The 20,802-nt window shown below is 44.2% G+C and overlaps 1 protein-coding gene across 5 annotated transcripts in view; it reads right to left on the reverse strand.

Moving 5' to 3' along the window:
• FGFR2 (fibroblast growth factor receptor 2) overlaps positions 1 to 20,802 on the reverse strand; it is a 91,773-nt gene that overhangs the window by 70,416 nt on the left and 555 nt on the right. The window lies entirely within an intron of this gene.

Raw genomic sequence — 20,802 nt, forward strand, 5'->3', positions numbered from 1 at the left:
TTAAGTATCACTCATTATACAATTTTCCCAATTTAGGTTGCGTGTGCACCAGCGAGAACTGGAATATTGCTGCTAATGCACCAGTTAACCATTACGTCATCTCAAAATAAAGCCATGCAAAACTATGGGTTTAATATGAAATTCAAAACTACCCTGAAAATTTGATTTAAAGTAATACAAACATGTATTCCTGACGCTATAGTACTGATGAGGCATTTTAGGTGACCGGCCCCCCTCAGATCGGGCTAAAAAGGTGATTTTATGCCACTATTGCATATCTCAGCAAATTTAACGCGTTCCCTTTGGCTATTGCACATTCGTGGCAAAATTTCACGCCAGTCAGTATCTCCTCATAGAGGTATGTGGTTACTAGAGTTGTTACTTGGAAACAATGTAAACCCTGCATTTTCTCTCCAAAGGCAGTGTTTACATTGAAAAGCCTGCACACAAAGTCTATAGGCACCAGAGCTGCTACATTTAGCTGTAGTGGTTCTGAGGATTATAGTGTCCCTAAAGGAACACTATAGCGCTAGAGAAGAAATACAAACACGTACTGCTAACGCTATAGATTTAATCTTCCTGTTTAGATGTTCGGCCTCCCCGTTTTAAAGGTAAGATTTACTTAACGCCCACCTCCTTTGCTGATTTTATCAATCTGGATGATCTCAGCCAATCAAATGCTTTGCCATAGAAAAGAACTGGGTGTTCAGTGCACATGCGTGGAAAAACACAGCATTTGTCAATCAAATGTTGTCATTGAGAACTATTTGATTGAATAACCGAGTCTGTCTGTTATTTTAGCAGAAGGCGGCTGTCAGTAAGACCTCCACAATAGGATAAAACTACAGAACCACTTTATTAAGATGATGTGGTCTGGGTGCCTTTAATGTCTCTTTAAAACTTCTCCCAAGTGGCAGTTTACCCCAGACCAGGCACAAATTGATATAAATGATGAATATTATATTTTGTAACTTTTTTTTCCCCAAGGACAAAGTTCCAACTGTATACAAAGTGGTATCTGTTGTGTATATATATATATATATATATATATATATAGTTTTTTTTTTTTTTTGCACTTTAGGAGCAGTCTTTCAGTGGACCATAAATGTGTTTTAGTACATCACTTTCATGGTATACAGTATTGCTGGTTTTCTTTATCACTGAGAATTTGCTTTGTGATTACCTTTGACAATTCATTATTTGCAAAATAAGAACATAACAGCACAGCAAGAAGGTAAAAAAAAAAGCGCTCTATTTCAAATTTATGTTAAATTATGTCGAAGATTTGAGATGCACATGGACGTATCACCAACATAATAAAAAGGTGTAGTTCATTTAAAATAAGATCTCACTTAGACTAAATTAGGAGATTTCACAAGTATGTGAATAAGACTCATCACAGCAAAATGTAAAGGGATATAAAAACAAGCCATAAATAATGCAGAAAAAGCTATGAAAACAGACACAGTCATGGACTTAATTCTTTTAGATATTTTTTTTTAAATGATCACAATCTGTGATTTAAAAAACAAACAAACAACAACACTTTTAAAGTCTATGGGAATGTGTGCAAAACTTTTCCAAAATAATTCAATGGGGGCTATAGTTTGGTGAACCAGATTTATGTTTTTTTTCTTTGCCATTCCACACATGGCCTCAAGGTCAAATATACAATATGAGGTGTAGGAAGCTTTCTGCACTCCAGATGTTGTGAACTACATCTCCCATAATGCTGGAAAGCACCTGGAGCCCTGAAGATTGCCTACCCCGTACCATCCAGACACACATTTAAATGAACACTATAGTGTCAAGAATACAAACATGTGGGGGGGCGTGGCTTGGAGGTCCGCGAACATGGCTGCCTAAACCGTGAGCTCCCCGCCGGCCTAGCACTAAACCTCACCGACCGCACAGCCAAACGCTCGTAATGGGGAAGACTCACCGCACATCGAATGCCCAAAGACCCGCGGACACCCTGAAAAGTGCTCCGAACCCCTCCATGAAGCAATACCTCGTGGCACGGGCGGACCCGGACCACCAGGCCTCAACTGACTCCACGGCCTCGGGCTCTCCCCGCCCACGGTCCCCACAGGGAGAACATACACCAACAAACTCCCAATCCTTCACCCCTGAACTGATGTCCATACTCCAGCAATTACCCACGAAAGCAGATCTGAAACAGGCTAATGCTGAACTCCACACCTCCATCACTACAGAGCTCCATGCACTGCGAGAGGAGATACAGGGCCTCAGCCAGAGAGTGGCCCAGCTCGAGGCAGACAGTGACCACATGTCTGCATCTCAGGCAGCAAACACTGACATGCTGCAATCTCATACGAAGGTACTACAGCAAATGGCACTGCATATTGAGGACTTAGACAACAGGGGTAGGAGACAGAACATCCGCATCAGGGGGGTACCTGAGGGGTTGGACAAGAACACCCCTATCCAAGCCACCTTGTCGGATCTATTTAACAGACTGCTGGCCCGTCCGCTTCAAACGCCCATAGGCTTTGTACGTGCACACCGCGCACTTAGGCCCCAGGGACCCCCTGAAGGCCCTTCCCGCGACATCATCTGCTGTCTGGAGAGCTTTCCCCTGAAAGAGGAGATCCTTCGCAAAGCCAGAACCGCAGAAAAAATTCTGTTAGAAGGTTCGGAGATCCACCTGTTCCCCGATCTATCTCCAGCAACCCTGGCATACAGAAGAGCAATGAAGCCCCTAACCAGGCAGCTACAAACCGCCCAGCTGCGGTACCGCTGGTGTTTTCCCACAGGACTGCAAGTTGCGACTCCTAACGGCCCCTTCATGGTCCTAGGGGAAGAAGATACCCAGGCTCTCCAGAAGGAGCTGCACCTGCCACCGGAGACACTACCCTGGCCGAACCCGCTGAACTTTTACACCTTCACCCCCCGACCGCAAGGTCTGGGTCCCCGACCCCAGAGACTGAGGCCACCTCGCACACAGACGATTAGACCAGTGGGGATGCCCAACTGAAAGCTGCCATGCCTGCTCGAAGTCTAGACCTTGGAACTGTTACCCTGATACCATAGGCATGTCACGAACTCTAGACTTTACACTGGGGTACCCCTGAGGCCCCACCACTAAATGGACACTGCCGTGACTTCTTGACACAGCAAGTATTGCTAGAGCTGCGGCTCCAGATAAGGGGGAGGGAGGGCATACTAGGGAACACCTAAGAGTATGGGGGGACTAACCCGGGGGGGGGGAGGGGGGGATACTATTAACCAGCTTTATTATCGTGGGCGAGAGTCGCATGAGGGGCCTTATGCCCGTGTGGAGAATAAATGTGCCCCTACCGCCCGATGGTTAGACCCCACAACACCAACTTCCAGACGCACGCCACCGAGACCGGATCTCACCCACAGGGGTGAGGGAAAGCGGAGAGAGGGTGGGAATTGCCATTAGGGTGATGAGAGATTGGGAGGGAATGGAGATGTGGGTGGGGGGAGGGTCCCGTGCCAGGCCACTAGGTGACCTACACGGTGAAGGTACAAATGGGACCCATGTTAAATTGTTGAATTGTTTATTTCCTATGGCTGATATCCTTGTTGAAGTTATTACTGTTCTTTTAAGGTGAGGTTGATAACTATGTTTCATTCCTTAATAGATAGTGCCGTAAGCCGGGGAGACGGAAGGTCCTGACTGGGTGGAGCCCCGAGAGGCCATAGTGGTCAGCGACGACCGATTAGCGAGCGCACTTGGTCCCCTGGGCCCGGCCCACTTGGGAATTCCGGGACTCCTTCGACTGCCCTACTGGAGTGAGCGACAAAAATCAGGTGAGCGGTTCCCCTCCGCCCGTTAACGGCCGGAGGGGCCCCAGCCCCCCGACGCTCTTTTCCAACGCCGCTGTTTACAGCGACTGTATATATTCTACCCCTGACCCCTCCCACCCCTACTACCCTACACTTCCCTATACCCCCCTTACCCCGTCCAAGTACTTGACCGCCGGACGGACGAGACTACATATCTATACCTGACTGACAGGGATCGACCATGTCCACTGCCCCAGCCCCCATAACGGTTCTCTCCCTCAATGCTAGAGGTTTAAACAAACCCGAGAAAAGATCGGGAGCCCTGAGAGATTTCCTCTCCCATAAGGCATCCATAGTGTTTCTACAAGAGACACATTTCAGACTGGGATCACGACCAACACTGACCAACCAGCACTACCCCATCGGATACTACAGTGACTTCCAAGGTGGGAAATCAAGGGGGACGGCAATACTGCTCCACAAACGCATTCCGTTTAAAGAAAAGGGGGTGTTGACCGACCCAGAGGGACGATACACTTTTATAAAGGGGGAGATAGCAGGCTCCATGTACACTTTTGCCAACATCTACGCCCCAAATTGTAGACAATATCGCTTCTTGGCCCGGACACTCCGCACCCTTAGGAGTTTCACAGAGGGAGTACAGGTGCTGGGGGGAGACCTTAACGTGGCTCTGGATCCCAAATGGGACTCCTCCCTGGGCCGCTCTCACGTCCCCACCCAACATCTCACAGCAATCAGAGCCCTTTTGGCGAGAGAAAGGCTCGTGGACTGCTGGAGAGCCCTGCATCCCGATGAAAGGGATTACACTTTTTACTCACATCCCCATAACTCCTACACCCGAATCGACTACCTCTTCATGCCACAATACTACCTACCGCTGGCACTTCGGGCTGACCAGGGCACTGCTACATGGTCAGACCATGCACCGGTGTCGGTCACCCTGGAGTCCCCGCTATTCAGACCCACGATCTCCAAATGGAGGTTGAATGAGGCCCTACTAGCCAAGCCAGAACTAACGGCCGACATAGAAACTACACTGCAAGAATACTTCACACACAATGGAAATCAAACGTCCCCCACCATACGTTGGGAGGCACACAAAAGCGTTGTTAGGGGACATTTCATACAAAAAGGCACACTTCTCAAGAGACAGAGGGAGGCCCGCATGGCCTCAATACTAGCGGACATACACCACCTGGATACACTCAATAAACGTCTACAACTCCCCACGCACCAGGCAACACTGCTTACTTTACGGAGAGAACTGACAACACTCCTACACTCCCAATACCACAGGGATGCATAGCGCAACAGGGCTTTCTTCCACGTAAATGGCAACAAAAGTGGGAAACTGTTAGCACGCATGCTCAATAAAAAGAGACAAGACACTTACATAGACCGCATCCGGGACAAGGGGGGAACCCTACACAGGCACCCCGCTAAGATACAGGAGATCATTAGGGCATACTACCAGGAACTTTACGCGATTCCGCGACCGCACACGGACTCACACTCCCACAGGCTCAGGGACTCTATAGACGAATACCTCTCGGCCCATACAATCCCCACCCTACCAACAGACATAACGGATGAGCTGGACGAACCCATTACCCCTGAGGAACTTGCGCTTGCGATCAAGAGCTCTAAGCCCGGGAGGAGCCCAGGCCCCGATGGCTTGCCCCTAAAATACTATAAGAGATTCGCAGACATACTGTACCCCCCGTTAGTGGACATGTTTAATGCAATCAGAGAGGGACACGATCTCCCCGAGCAGGCACTCACCGCACACATCACCATCATCCCTAAGGAGGGAAAGGACCGGGAGCACTGCGGGAGCTACCGGCCTATCTCCCTTATCAACACAGATCTTAAACTTCTCGCAAAGGTCCTGGCGACCAGGCTCCAAACACATGTGCCCAATCTGGTACACGCGGACCAGGTGGGGTTCGTGCTGGGTCGGGAGGCCCGGGATAACACCATTAGGGCCCTCACGCTTATGCACAGGACATCTGGAACGGACTCGGGCCTTCTCCTACTCTCTACAGACGCGGAGAAGGCCTTTGACAGGGTCAACTGGGACTATATGTTCCGGACGCTGACACATATGGGCCTGGGACCGCACCTCCGGGGATGGATTGGAGCCCTTTACTCCAAGCCAACCGCGCACGTGTTGGTCAACGGGGCACTCACAGAGGCCTTTCCGATACACAATGGCACACGCCAGGGCTGCCCCCTCTCCCCGTTACTATTTGTGCTGGCCCTGGAGCCATTCTTAAACACCATCAGATGCCACCCTGACATCACCGGCCTCCATACAGGAGATACACACCACAAAATAGCCGCATATGCGGACGACCTGCTATTCTTTATTACCAACCCTGAGGTCTCCCTACCCAACCTAGTGCAGGCGTTCCGGGCATATGGGTTCCTCTCGGGCTTGAAAATTAACTTTTCCAAATCGTATGTACTAAATATCAATGTACCCGCGCATAGAGCTGACCACCTGCGTAGGAGTCACAACTTCCAATGGGCTTCAGACAGGATACGTTACCTAGGCACCTGGCTGACAGTGCACACGACAAATTTATACGCTGCCAACTTCGCCCCCCTGCTGACCCAGTTTCGGAAGGAGATGAGAGAGTGGGCCTACCCCCATATATCCTGGCTAGGTAGGGTGCAAGTAGTAAAGATGAACTTCTTACCGAGACTGCTTTACCTTATCCAGGCACTACCTATAGTGATCCCCACCTCCTTTTTCACGGCACTCCGAGGGGCACTAGGGACCTACGTTTGGGACGGGAGGAGACCCAGACTTAAATATACCCTACTGACACAACCCAAAGACAAGGGCGGACTTGCTCTACCAGACTTTGCCCTATACTACAGAGCGTGTCACCTACAACGTGTGGTAGAGTGGTCCAAACCGGGGGTTCACAAACTCTGGAAAATAGCAGAGGAATGCGACGCGGGCATACCAGCCGCCCTCCTTCCGTGGCTCCCCGCAAGGGGGTCAGGGAAGGAAACACGATACTCGGTTTACACTAAAGCGACACTGACGGTGTGGCGAGGCAGTGTCGGACGACATGCCCTCTCCACATACCCATCCCCACTACTACCCCTAGTTCATAACCCAGACTTCCAACCGGGCTTAGACCCGAGGGCCTTCAGGGCACTAGTGAACGACCCCATGCCCCGCCTACGACACATTTGCACTAGAAGAGGGATGAAAAGCCTGACAGAAATGTGTGGGGAGACTTCCCAACCCTTCCTAACGCGTTTCAAATATGAACAGTTGCGTAATTTCGTAAAGTTACTCCCACAAGGCCAGGCACTCGGCAGAGATCTCACGGTCTTTGAACGACTATGCTCTGACCCGGACCCCTTACCACACGGGGTATCGCACCTGTACTCCCTTCTCCAGTCGCACACACCAACTACACCTCCGAACTTCATGGGCAAATGGGAGGAATCCCTGGAACGCACCTTTAGCGCCCCGGAATGGGAGAAGATGTGCAATATCATACACCACTGCTCCATATTCAGTAAGAGCCAAGAGACTGCCTATAAACTGCTCACACGCTGGTATCGCACACCGGCCACAGCACACCACATAGACACAAATGCATCTCGCCTCTGCTGGAGGTGCGAAAAGGAAATAGGCACACTTAGACATCTCTGGTGGGACTGCGATCTGATACAACCCTTCTGGCACACAATTCACGCTATCATTGCCCGCTTTTCGGACAATCCCCCACCATATGAACCAGCAGCTATGCTGCTCCACCACACAAATGTCCCCACATCCAAATATAAAAAATCACTTACGATCCGGATCATAAATATGGCTAAGCAGACGATCCCAAGGTACTGGAAGACGAAGGAGACCCCGTCCTTACCCCTCTGGTTTGCTCAAATGGAAGACCTCAGAGCCATAGAGGAACTCACTATGTACGCGGCTGGTCCGCAACAACAAACATACCTAGACATCTGGACGCAGTGGATACTGACGACAGCGAAACCAGAATTCCAGACGATACTGACGACCCTAGCACCTACAGGCCCAAGACCGACAGACACAGAGACGACATACTAACCCTATACCTCCTTCCCTATCCAACCCACTCCCCCCTTCCCCGACTCCCGTCCCAGTTGATACGCACCGACCAGGAAGGTGCGGAACCCTAACCATGTACTGAAGGCCTAAGTAGGCCGGTTACCCGACAGGGACAGGGTGAGGCTACAAAAGAGTGTGACTATTCTCGTGTGACACTCCTGGACCTTTCGGGGTCCATAAGACCCGAAACGTATGTTACAGGTTAGAACCCGTCCTAATTCCTGACACAGTTGTAATTGGAAGTCTTCATCAGAACCCGGTCCCCTAGACAGGACCACTTAATATGGTTAAGGACCTGCGAGTCCGATGCTGTTACGGGCCTGCGCGCCCAACCTCATAAGTTTGATGCAATACCCTATACTTTCTCATGCTCAGACACATGTTGTGTCCTAAACGAATGTTTTATATGCAAATGGAGACCTGCGAGTCTCATTTTGACCCGTTTGACAATAAAAATTATATTTACAAAAAAAAGAATACAAACATGTGTTCCTCACACTATAGTGCTGGTGTGGCAGGATCCTTATGTCATTTACTAAGGTCTTAATATACGTTTAGATTAAAATGTAGCATCACATGAAAACGGTTAGGACACGTTATAGATGATTTTCAATGTTTTTAGTCTGTCGTGTAATTTCCAGAGAACCGGTTGTTCTTTAATGTTTGCAGTGCTTTTTAGCTTTCATTACAAACTTAAAGCATAATCATTTGAAAAATCCAATAACGTGGACACATTTTCTTTTTTAAACTGCTATTGTTAGAACCACATGGTAAAGGATTCATTGATGTTCTAATAAACCTTGCTGAACCAAGCACAATGCATTCTACAGATGGATTCATATGTAACATCTGCCGGGTCTGTCTAACACATACCGCATAACTATACCCACATCAATGTGTTGGCAACAGCAAAACCAGCCAGCCACAGCAACAAGCGTCATCTCGGCATCAAACGCCGAATGCGGATAATCTACTGCTAAGCTGGTTTATACCACAAACTGTTTCAGCTTAGGCCATTAGTCTTCATTAAATTGGAATAATTATTGCCTTGCTACAGAAATTGCAGTCCATAGAAATTCCTTTAAAAAATTAAAAACACCAATTTTAATTTATTTTTACACAAGACACTGCATCTTGCAAATTCATAATGTTGTGCCTAGATTATTGCAATTTAAAAGGGATTCTAAACACCATAAGCACTGCAATAAGATGCACAAAACCTTTGGGTACATTCAGTTTTAATTAAACTGCTTTCAATTTGTTTAGTAAAATAAAGAAAATAAAAAATTGGCACCTGACTGACACTTCTGCACGTGCCAAGATAACGTGGAAGGTTTCGGTCCCAGATTATCTGGACCAATCGTTGGATAGTAGTGACAGACAGTAAATCAACACCTGACGATTAGTAGCCAGAGAGACAATAATTCCACCCTCACCTACTATTAGAACAGCCAGTACGCAAAGTATTTACTATGCTAGCCAGAACGGTGTTACAATTAATCTGGAGGACGTCTGACAATTAATCTGATTTCTTGCAAAATAACGTTATGCCTTGCTAGTTCAATCCCTTCCTTCGCCGAACCAACACACCTTCATTATCACCCCTAGCACCTTCAAAGAACCTTCGACTAGTCTTATAGCAAGCTACTAGAGGGGCAAAAACATAAAAGTCACAAAACGTGATGAGAAAAGTTGGTTACGGAGTATTATTCTTTCAGCAGTCCAACACGTTTCAACTTTAATATATATGACTTTCCAGTCTGAATTGAAATAGAAGGTCTATTCCATTAACACCTCAATTGGACATTGCTCAGGATCTGAAAGGGTTAAAATGAGAGGCTTAGGTGGGAGAAATGGTATAAAAAAAACTAAAAAGTAAGATGAACATGAGTCTCAGTGTTTCTACTTGAAGCCAATGTTTAATATGTATGCTCAATTACATTTTCCACTACCCTATACAATGTCACACATCTACAAATGGAACATTAAACAAAAAAAACAAAAAAAAAATGTCAAGAAAAAAGATGGAATGTGTATTTCTTCTGGTAAAGTTTGGCAAGTTATTAAGGACTGGCAGCTGAATATTTAAACTAAACCGATTTTAACAGGTTTGCAGGTTAAATCCTGAACGAGAAGCTAGCTGACATTCTAAAACAGATAGGAGATACGCATTACGTAAGTCATGTACAAGCTGAATCTGGGCGAATAGTGGCAATGGGCAGAGCTTCCGTAGCCGCATCTTGGCATTTTCCCATTAGCTGGCACTTGTGATGGCTGATGTGATCTGGCACAATATGACATTGGTCCCATGACCTTGCAGCATCTTCCAAGAGACTTCGCTTTAAATCGACATGCCACCTTGGGATGGTGGTTATTTGAAAAAGAAAAAAAAGAAGACTACACAAGTGACAGTGCCCCCCTAATGCCACTTTAAGAAATGAATATATCATGATTTTCCCTGCTTGACAATCAGTGTTCCCAAAGTTGTGTACCTCTCTACCACCATGCAGGCGCCATTGGAGGCACACATGAATGTGTTGAAGTTTCTATGAACAAGGTCAGAAGAAGAGGATTCCCCTTTATATCAATTCTTGTTATATACGCTATGCAAAGTAACTAGTAACTATTTTATTTATTTATATAAAACCTAAGTATTTGCTAGTGGTTTGCTTAGCACAATGTATTGATGACATGTAGTATTATTATTATCGCCATTTAAATTTGCCAACAGATTCCGTAGCGCGTTGCAATATTATAAGTGGGGGGATTTAGCTATGAATAGGACAATTACAAGAAAACTTACAGGAACGATAGGTTGAAGAGGACTCTGCTCAAATGAGCTTACAGTCTATAGGAGGTGGGGTATAAAACACAATAGGAATGTAGTGTACCGAGGTATTGTAAGTTAGGACCCTTTAACCCCTTAAGGACCAAACTTCTGGAATAAAAGGGAATCATGACATGTCACACATGTCATGTGTCCTTAAGGGGTTAAGGTGCAGTGTTTACATAGTCTTACACACAACTCTAGTGGATATCTTCCTGACAGCCATTAAAAAGACACCTCCTTTACAATGACAGAGTCAAACTTGAATGCTTTCCTATGAGAAGAATTTTATGCGCATGTCACAACTCATGTGCATCAGTACTCTATGAGGAGCAATGGGTTGGATCGTCTGACTGAGAGCAACGCCTGCTGAATGACGTTGCGTTAATGTCAGGGTACCTGGAGTCTCTACCTTTGAGAGAGGTAGAGACTTAGAAGTTTATCCGTCCGGACGCCATGTCTCCTCGGTCTCCCGCGGTTCACTCGGTCTTGCTAACGCCGGCCGCGAGGGAGTCACTTCCTTTTATAACAGGAGGACCGGAGGTAGACGTCATGACGCCAACCCGGAACATCCTGCCACTCAAATCTCGGGAGACGAATCAGGACTCGCCGGAGGCGTGTCCTCTCTCCCTAGCCAGGATACTTAACGGTGGTTCTCTCATTCACTCATTGCCCTGTCGTGGTTCTAGTCCGCCTAGTCACACAGTGCTTTGTTATTCACTTGTCTTTTTGGTTCTGACCCGGCTTTGTTATTTATTCTCCTGCCTTTCTGTTATCCTTGACCCGGCTTGTCTCTCGCTTACCTGTCCTCTCGTTTCCTCGACCTCGGCTTGTCTCTGACCATTCTATAGTAGTTATACGTTAAGTCCGGCCATTCTAAGGACCGGTATACGTATCTGCTACTCTTTGTACTCTGCGTGTTGGATCCCTGACCCGATCCTGACAGTTAAGAGGAGTGGCCAGCAGCGAAGATGCAGTCTCGGTGCTGTTAAAAAGATAAGTAAAGGGGACGGGGCCAAACCGCAGAGCTGAAAAGCAGCAAACCTTGCCAGCTCCTGCATCCAGAGCCAAAAAAAAGCAACATAACCCTCCTAAAACGGCACCTAACAGCCAGATTGGGGCTCCCAAGCGATGGGGGAAATCGGGACACACAAAGCGGTACCTTCCAAGCGACGATCGACCCGACCAAACCCCCACATGCCGTTGAGGCCTACTGGCATGGCGGCCGCGGGGGAGACGGCCGCTCTCCCGCCGCCGAGGGCAAGGAGAGCACAGACTCGGAGCCCCCGCCCCCCCCCCCCCCCCTCTGGACCGGTGGGGGACATCCCGGTCCTAGCTCAAGTGACTAACCGGCCACGCAAGGCTCAAGCGACAGGACCACACAGCCCAGGGGCCACGGGCGGAGCCTACAAGATGGCGGTCAACCCATGCTATAATGCTGTGCACACGATCGAGAAAGAGATGGAGCTCAGGTACGACCGCATATTCAGGGCCACCTGGAAGAAGCTAAAGGCTCTACTGTGGTCCCCACAAGCAGATTCTTCAACCGGCAGTATGCTGCAGGGATCTCAGCATACAGGCAAAAAGAAGGATGGGGATAAACCCCCCTCCCCATATGGCCACTTCCAAGACACGGCCCAACCCAACAGTGCTCACACGGAGCAAAGCCGCATCTGCAGAAGGCCTGCACAAAGCTTCTAAAAATAAGGGGACTCCCGCGGCACAACATTATAGGCAGCCCCGTCGGAAAGCAACACCCCCAAAGCAGACTCAGGAGGGGTATGGCCCACCCAAACAGCCCGAATAGACGGTGGATTGCCGAGCCTACACCAGCGGATTCCACAACACTGCCACAGCGAACCGGCAAAGGTCAGCGACAACATCGATCAGCACAAGGCACTGCCAGGACCCCCAGATACTCACTAGGAAAACCTGCAACCGCCTCTGCCGCTCCTCTCCTCTACACACCCAGAAAGTGGGGCAAGCAGCTCCAGCAACTGGCACAGGACTATACTTTGCCCACACGTGGCATCGGCTGACCGGCACTATGGGAGAGAGGCCCACCCTAAGGTTACCTGGGACACCGGCTATCCACATCTGCATGGACACTTACTCTCGAGACCCACTCACCCTAGACATACACTAGCCAGCCTACAACCCACACGTACCATAACACATAATGTGAAGGCTGTATCTTAGTACCACCGGTTACTATGCTCTGCAATGCAGTTTACCTGATGTCTTTGAGCTAAACCACACTAGTTTGACCACGCTATAATATCTAACATGTTAACATTTTAAGCATGTACTAAACTGTATTTCTGATGTTTGAACCCTATAACTAGACTAAGCTTGTATATTTAATCACATATTTCTTCACGTGTACCAAGCATAGAGCAACATCGAATGTTCCTATTTAACTAACAATTAGCAACGTCTTAGCCATGAAGAATGATTTGCAGTTAGCTATATGTACCTAGCTTGTTTACCATTGTATAAATATAAAAATGCGCTGAGAACGCAATGCTTTCTATGTGAATTAACCTATAATATAAAATTGTGCAAGTACTAACCTAAACCCTAATGTTATAACTGTTTCTCGAAAAGCATGAGGACTGCCGTTGGGGTACCACATGCCCGCTTGTTATCTCTCAATGCACTGAAAAATAAAGAATTATAAAATAAAAAAAATAAAAAGATAAGTAAAAACCTTAAATTTATTATTTTATTTGCAGTCGGGAAGAGCCTCGGAAATATTCCTAATGCTATAGCGTTCCTTTAAGATGTGCATGGTCATAGGATAGCTCTGCAGATCAGAGCCAAAAATCCTAACATTTGAATATAATCTTCAACACATCCATAAATTTACCCCAATCTATCCTGAAATGGCTGGTCTTAAAGAGGTATACAAGTGTATCCATAATTTGTGGGCAGAATTTTAAATAAAAAGCTGTCCCTCTGGTTGTAGGAACGATCCCGCCGCTTGCCACCAATTGTAACGGACCGTTTCGCCCACAGCAGGATAAAACCCAGTTTAGGTGATAATCCCCTTTCAGATAGACCAGCAGCTACTGCAATCACCAACCTCCCGAACTCCAAACTGCACGTATTCACCAACTCTCGAACAGCAGACACACGAACCCTGGAAGCAGCCGAACAGGAAAAGCAATACGAAAAGCTTACACTCCTGGCAATCGGCATACAGTCAAACTCCCCCCAAGAATGAGACAACACTTCAGCTTCAGGGTTAAACAGCAACAACACTGATTTATTCACACAACAGGCTTATAAAGGATTCTCCCATGCAAGGGAGGGATTAACAGTACACCAATCATACATGTGTTACCTCCCACACATCTCACAATCCCTCCCCTCTGGCCTGGAGATAATTGGGGAAGGAATCTAATTATCTCCAAGGACAGAGGCAAAACTCCATTACCCACATGGCAGACATAAAGACAGTAAAAGACAAAATTACATACTGATACATTTAACACATAAAACACACATTTCTACATATCCCCAGATAGCTTAGAACTGAGCGCACATTATTAGGTGAATGGCACTCAGATCACACAAATACAGTTTAATTGCCATGGAGCCAAAGTCTATAACTACACAAATGGGCTCCATGGCATGGCTATCTGGGTTAACACATTCACATAAAGTCGGGTCCATAGTCCAAAAGGCAAGAGGCGGGCAAGCAGCCCCCTCCAAGGACACGTGGCGAGGTCGGTTTCGCCACATTATCTTAAAAAATGTTTTACTAATTGATCAAAAATGTTACAGGATGTCCATCAGTTGATAAAGTATAAATGATAATCTGCTAGGCAATTAGCAATTAGCAGCATCTTAAATCTTCAAATCAATGACATTGTATGGTTATGTATTTGGACACGTGGAGCCTATTCAAGACCTGTATTCACACACTTACTCACTTTAACCCACATCACACGTCCAATGCCTTTTCCTCTTCCCAAACGTAACTGTAGAATTGCGGACAACAAAGATTTTTATTCTTTAGAACTATTTACAGAACCAAAAGTCTACACTACAGTTTTATTAACCTCCTCGCAAGAGTCTGTAACTCTGCTACCTTAAACCCAGCATTCAACCTCACTAATTGGAGAATCCTTCCTTAGTCAAATCAGGGTCTGTTTTTTGTCATCTCCAACTGCCAGTTCCATGTCGGCTGTGGACCAGAGCTCCAGCATGAAGCTGTCAACTTGCCAGTGATTAATTACCCCCTAGCATAGCCTGCTAAAAACTCACACCGACACAGTCAAAGACTCACAGTCACCACAACCACCAACCTTAAGTTCCCTCTGTGTTCTTTGTCAGCAGATCGAATGCTGGACTTTGCCAATCTCAGAAACCAAGATGCCCAACGAGATTTTGCAGGGAATGACAATGACAAATTTCAAAAAGACAGCAAAAACAAACAGTGTGGCCCAGAACAAATCATACACACTTTAGGCCCTGCTCACCTCTTCCTGTTCACCAAAACATATAATTTCTTACTGGGCTACTGGATATGGTGGGGTTATATAAAAAATATATATATATATAATAACTATTATATTATTATTTATAAAAGCGTCATCATATTCCACAGAACACAATCACAACGCACTGTATTATTCATTGTGCTCAGTGTTGGCACTTTATGGACAAGGAGCATCCATTATATAGGTTTTGTTTTTAATAGAAAGGATTTAAATTCCATGTATACCCTGAAAAGTTCCCATGTAATCAGACAAAGGATGGTTAACTGGAGTACCAGGGACATTACAGTCAGCAATTTCTACTGTTCCATAATAGGTTATGCTCCTAATCCCTTGCAGGCAACCCTCCACCCAAAATGCCACTAAATCCCTTGGGGGCAACCCTCCACCCAAAAACAAAACAAAACACAGATACTTTAAAAAAAACCAGAGGCATCAGATAAGTTGGCAGAGAAAGACATTTGTTTGGACAAAACTACAATGCAAAAAAAAAAAAAAAAAAGATAACATTTTGTTTCTATCAGCTGGGATGCTGCAGCCATCAAATGGTAGAATAATGTATGGTTAGCACAAGGATGGTAATTTAATTACCATTGTTTATTTTCAGCACTGAAGCCTAGATTACCTGGTTTGTTTTTATTTTCACTTTTCAATGAAGATCTTAAAAGAACACGCTTAATCAACACATCCCACCCACTGGTCCATCAATCACAACCCTGACTGTGCTCAGTCCAGACTACTCCCTTTCCTTGTGAAGTTGTGATCTCAATCCAAAAAAAGACACAAAGGGATGAGAAGGACAACGGGGAGGGGGAGGATAGAGAGAGAATTTGAAAATCTCTAAATTGTTAAGAACAGTAAACAAAAGAACATTGAGATTTCATACAGTCACACACAGTCATAGCCTAATGGAGTACAGCAGTTGTCACCTAACCCTTAATAGAAAGCAGCTTTATAAAGCCATTTGCACTCTCAAGTCAAGATTCCGCAGAAGAAAGGTGGTCTGGGAAAACTGTCTTGTTCCTTATGTGATTTTGATGTGTCACATGTGCCAAAATGGAAATATGTAGAGCATGGTGCATTAGTGGTTCAGAAACCAGAGTAGAACGTTAAAAAGAATTTGTACTGAGCACTCTTATTATAACCGGTCTTATGATTTCCTGGCAGATCGGATACGCCATATCAGTAACAAAGTAATATTGGACTAATTAAATCGCTCCCATGGTAGAATTCTATAATGCTCTACAAATACTTTGTATTCTACCTACAGAAAGCTGATTCCAAGTTGGACAGCTGAGGAGGGATTTAAGCGGAGGAAAACCTCACACAGGTCATTTGTATTGGTCTGTTTAAATTGTATTGTTCTCCCAATTGTACAGCGCTGTGGAATATGTTGGCGCTTTATAAATGCCAGTAATAAATAAATTAAAAATAAAAGGTCTATGAAGGTTTATAAAGAGAAGTTATATGTGCGAAGGCAGCATATTATGGGACCCATGGTACTTTGGCATCAGTAGGTAGTTTACATTGCTAAGTACATTGGAAAACAAATTATTTTTAAAGTCTTGAATGCAATAGTAATATATGCAGCACTGAACACTAAGAAACACAAGAAACACAAGAACACTAAGAAACACTAAGAAAAAACAAGATGAGGGTCAAAATCATGTACCAAATACTTGCCATTTCATGTTAAAAAAATAAATAAATAAAAGATGTCTATTATATAATGGAACTAGCCAGATTGTTCACTATCTTTACGCCTTGAATTCCAATCACAAAGTTAAAGGAATAAAAAAAAGAATGCTAATTAAGTATTTGGAAGGTAGGTAGCCAACATGGGAGGAAGAAAGAAATTGATAAATAATAGAATAATATATAGGTTTTAGTTTTAGCCAAGAGATTAAAAGACCATCCCCCAGAACTGGTACAGAGAGCATCTTTCTAAGGATATAGGTCTGGCTTGAAAAGAGTCATCACCCCCTATTGTTCTGTGACCTGCAGAGCCGTCACAATGCCTTTAAAAAAAAATAAAGTCACAGAGGCCCACAATATAGAAAAGACAGAAACATACACACAAGCCGACACTTTCAACCCAATCCAAATCAACACCCTCTTTACATATGGCCTTTAACTGAAAATATGAAGATTAAAAAAATGTCTTGCCCGAGATCCTTTACCTCTTTCAATTAAAGAAAAAATTAGTTTAAATTGCTTTAACTAATTAACTTTCAAACACTTTAACAAAAACGTGTTTAAACGCTCCCCTTCCGAATGTCCTTCTCTCCACTCATGTTCTAGCAAGGGTCCCCAGCTTTAAGCAATAATAACCTGCCAATGTCTTCTCTAATCACGTTCTAGAGAAGGAAGAATTCTTATGTAAAGGGCATCGTTTTCATTAACAGCACCTTTTCACACAGTCTGTTCCATTTAAAACAGAGCTATACATTCATTATTTTTCCCCCTCTCCCTCTTCAAACCTCCATGGAAAAAAGGATTTAACCCTTGCCCCACTGAATCTGCTAAATCCCTGGAAGGCAGCATAACTAACCACCATTTTAATTGTGTTTTGCAAATCCCATATAGAGTTTCTCATTTTGCTTCCAAGAAGATATGGCCTACTCCCTCAACACCCCTGCCATACAATCTATTTCTAAAGCCTTGCACAGATCACAAAGTAGCCTGATCTGCATTTTAATTGGCATTCCATGCAAGGGGCAAGAAAGCTCCTACCTTCTCAATCACTACTTAAGAATCAAGAGGACTTCAAACTCCATCACAGTTAACAATGAGGCCAGAAAGCCATCACATTACACACACACACACACACACACACACACACACTACACAAAAAGTTGGGAACTAAAAAAAAAACTAAACAAAAAATAAATGAAAAAAAAATAAGGAATTCACACAAAATCACAATTGCTTAATGTACAGCAGAATATCACACCAAAAGGGAATTTGCCCACTGTATAACAATACACCTATTATACAAACACAACCAGTGTGATGAAATAGAAATCTTAATATTAAATGAGAATTGCTTTTGGCAAGTGACCAAGACAGCACTCTTTACAACCCCTTGTATGTTAGTGGCAACTGCTGGGCTAGAGAGACAATTTTATCCCAGCTGGACTACACACCTGGAAAGCCCTTAATTAAACAAATGGGGTTTATTCACTAAACACAGAGCTGTAATTAACTTTGAAAATAAATACATTTAAAAAAATAAATCACACAGTTTAGACTAAAATGTAAACAAGCTGTGATTATACTGTAGCACAGTTGGGAGATTTTACCAAATCAGCATTGTGTGTGTAAGTTGTGTAATCCTGATTACATTCACTGTTCAGTGGATAAACCCCAACTCTAGGCCAGGGATGCCCAAAAGGTAGTTCCCCAGATGTTGTAGAACTACAACTCCCATGATGCTTTGCATGCCTCTAGATTGCCTTTACAATGACAAAGCATCATGGAAGTTGCAGTTTTAAAATGTCTGGGGATCTACCTTTTTGTCACCCCTGGTCAAAGTAATGTGTAAAAAAAAAAAAAAAAAAAATGTAGAAAGGAGATAGATCCCCAGTTGTAGGAGGACTGCAAGTCCCATTATGCATTTCCATTCTGAGTGCCAGTCTACCTTTTGACAAGCCCTGGAATAAAATGATAACATTTATTTTTTATCACATGGCAGTTTTACCTATCATGCAATGTGTTGTGAGAAGCACTCTGGGGACATCATATCAGGCATTTTCAACTCTGAATAAACTAAAATATACCTTGATATATGTATTTATACATGTTTTAACATATAACATTTTTGGAGACCTGTAACCCTTTAAAGGCCAATAGAAAGTACAGGGGATTAGAATGGACTGTAACATTTCTATTTGGCAGCATTCAGCTATGCACACACTACCAGGTATGTCAAGAACCCCGGGCACTGGAAGGGTTAACCCCTTTGTTGCACTGAGACACTCTGCAGACCTCTGACTAAGAAAGCAAGTTTACACGGTTATTGGATGTTAGTGCATTCCTTAGCAGGCTCCATTGATTTACCTACCCCCAAATTGTGTAAATCTGTCACTAGGTGAAATTGTTTTATCTCCATGTTATTAACCCTCTCAGCCCTGCAGTGACCAGCTCCTAATCCTAACCAGGACACACACAGAATGTGTGGGGGGGGATGGATTTAACTATTTCAGGGAATGACCTATGCTTTTACCAAGCAGACATACTTTATGGCAAAAAAAAAAAAAAAAAAAATGTACGTAGAAGGAAAAAAAACACACAAAGCAAGAGGTTTGGGAGTTCACAGTTCAAAGGGATCCAGGGGCAAAAAAAAAAAACAAATCATAAAAATGTATCCAGCTCTTGCAGGACTGCAACTCCCATTACCCTCATCCACTTTGCTTACGGTTCAGCATGAAGGGATTAGTATTGCAGCAACAACCAATGAAGACATACCAAGAATAATAACTGACACTAGAGACGGTGATAATAATTATTTATAAATGACCCATAATTTAAAATAATTTATAGTCGTTTAAGATCACGTAACTGCCATTTTTAGCTACTACAGAATTCCATTAAAAAAATAAAAATAAACTGTAGCTGACCTAATAAAATCAATTAACCAATGTGATTGACAGCTCCATATCCAAGAGGTTCTGCAGCAGTGACGTTTTCAGTTTAAATGGAGTGAAGGTCAGTTTCTTGGCTAGCTGGATGAGGACCATCTGGGCTACTTATCAAACATTTGCTACACTTGGACTATTTTCAGACACCAAATTCACACATCTCAAGACCACAGTGATCGACATCATTAGTACAAAAAATAAAAAAATAAATTAAAGTGAGATTGGTAAAACTGTGCCAAACAAACATCAGCCTCTACAATACCTACATAGGTTTAACTACAATCCCATACTACAATACTTACATAGGTTTAACCACAATACTTACATACATAGGTTTAACCACAATACTTACATACATAGGTTTAACCAAGTGCCAAGACAAAATTCTTCTACAATCCATACCTTGTTTATAGAACCAGCAAGCATACTTTATTAGCTCTGTGTGTTCTATAGTGTGATACCCACTGCTTGCACAGAAAACATAGGATCTATCTAAACACATATTTTATAAAACATGAAATCACACTGCCATATAACTCATTATAGAATGAAAAAAGCCAATTTAATAAAATAAACCAGACAGACCTGGGAGCACTAAGACACAGTGTGCATTCATTGGGTTACCTTTCTATCCTTACTCGTTTCAACAGCAACATTATTATTAGTTTATTATTTATACAGCGCCAGCAAGTTCCGTAGCGCTGTACAACTTTACAGAGAACTAGAGAAAGGGATTTAATTGGACATTTGTACCAGTGAATGACAGGTCATGCAAGGGTGCTGCTATCTCCCTATTAAATCGTGTCCACAAAGTGTAGGATGAACTAAATCAAAGGCAGGAATGAAATGCTCCAAGAAAATAAAAATGTAAAAAGATAAAATAAATAAATGCAATGTATAAAATTCATTGTGCACCCT

Source organism: Pelobates fuscus, chromosome 10 (assembly GCF_036172605.1).
Source record: "Pelobates fuscus isolate aPelFus1 chromosome 10, aPelFus1.pri, whole genome shotgun sequence".
Taxonomy (NCBI): domain Eukaryota; kingdom Metazoa; phylum Chordata; class Amphibia; order Anura; family Pelobatidae; genus Pelobates; species Pelobates fuscus.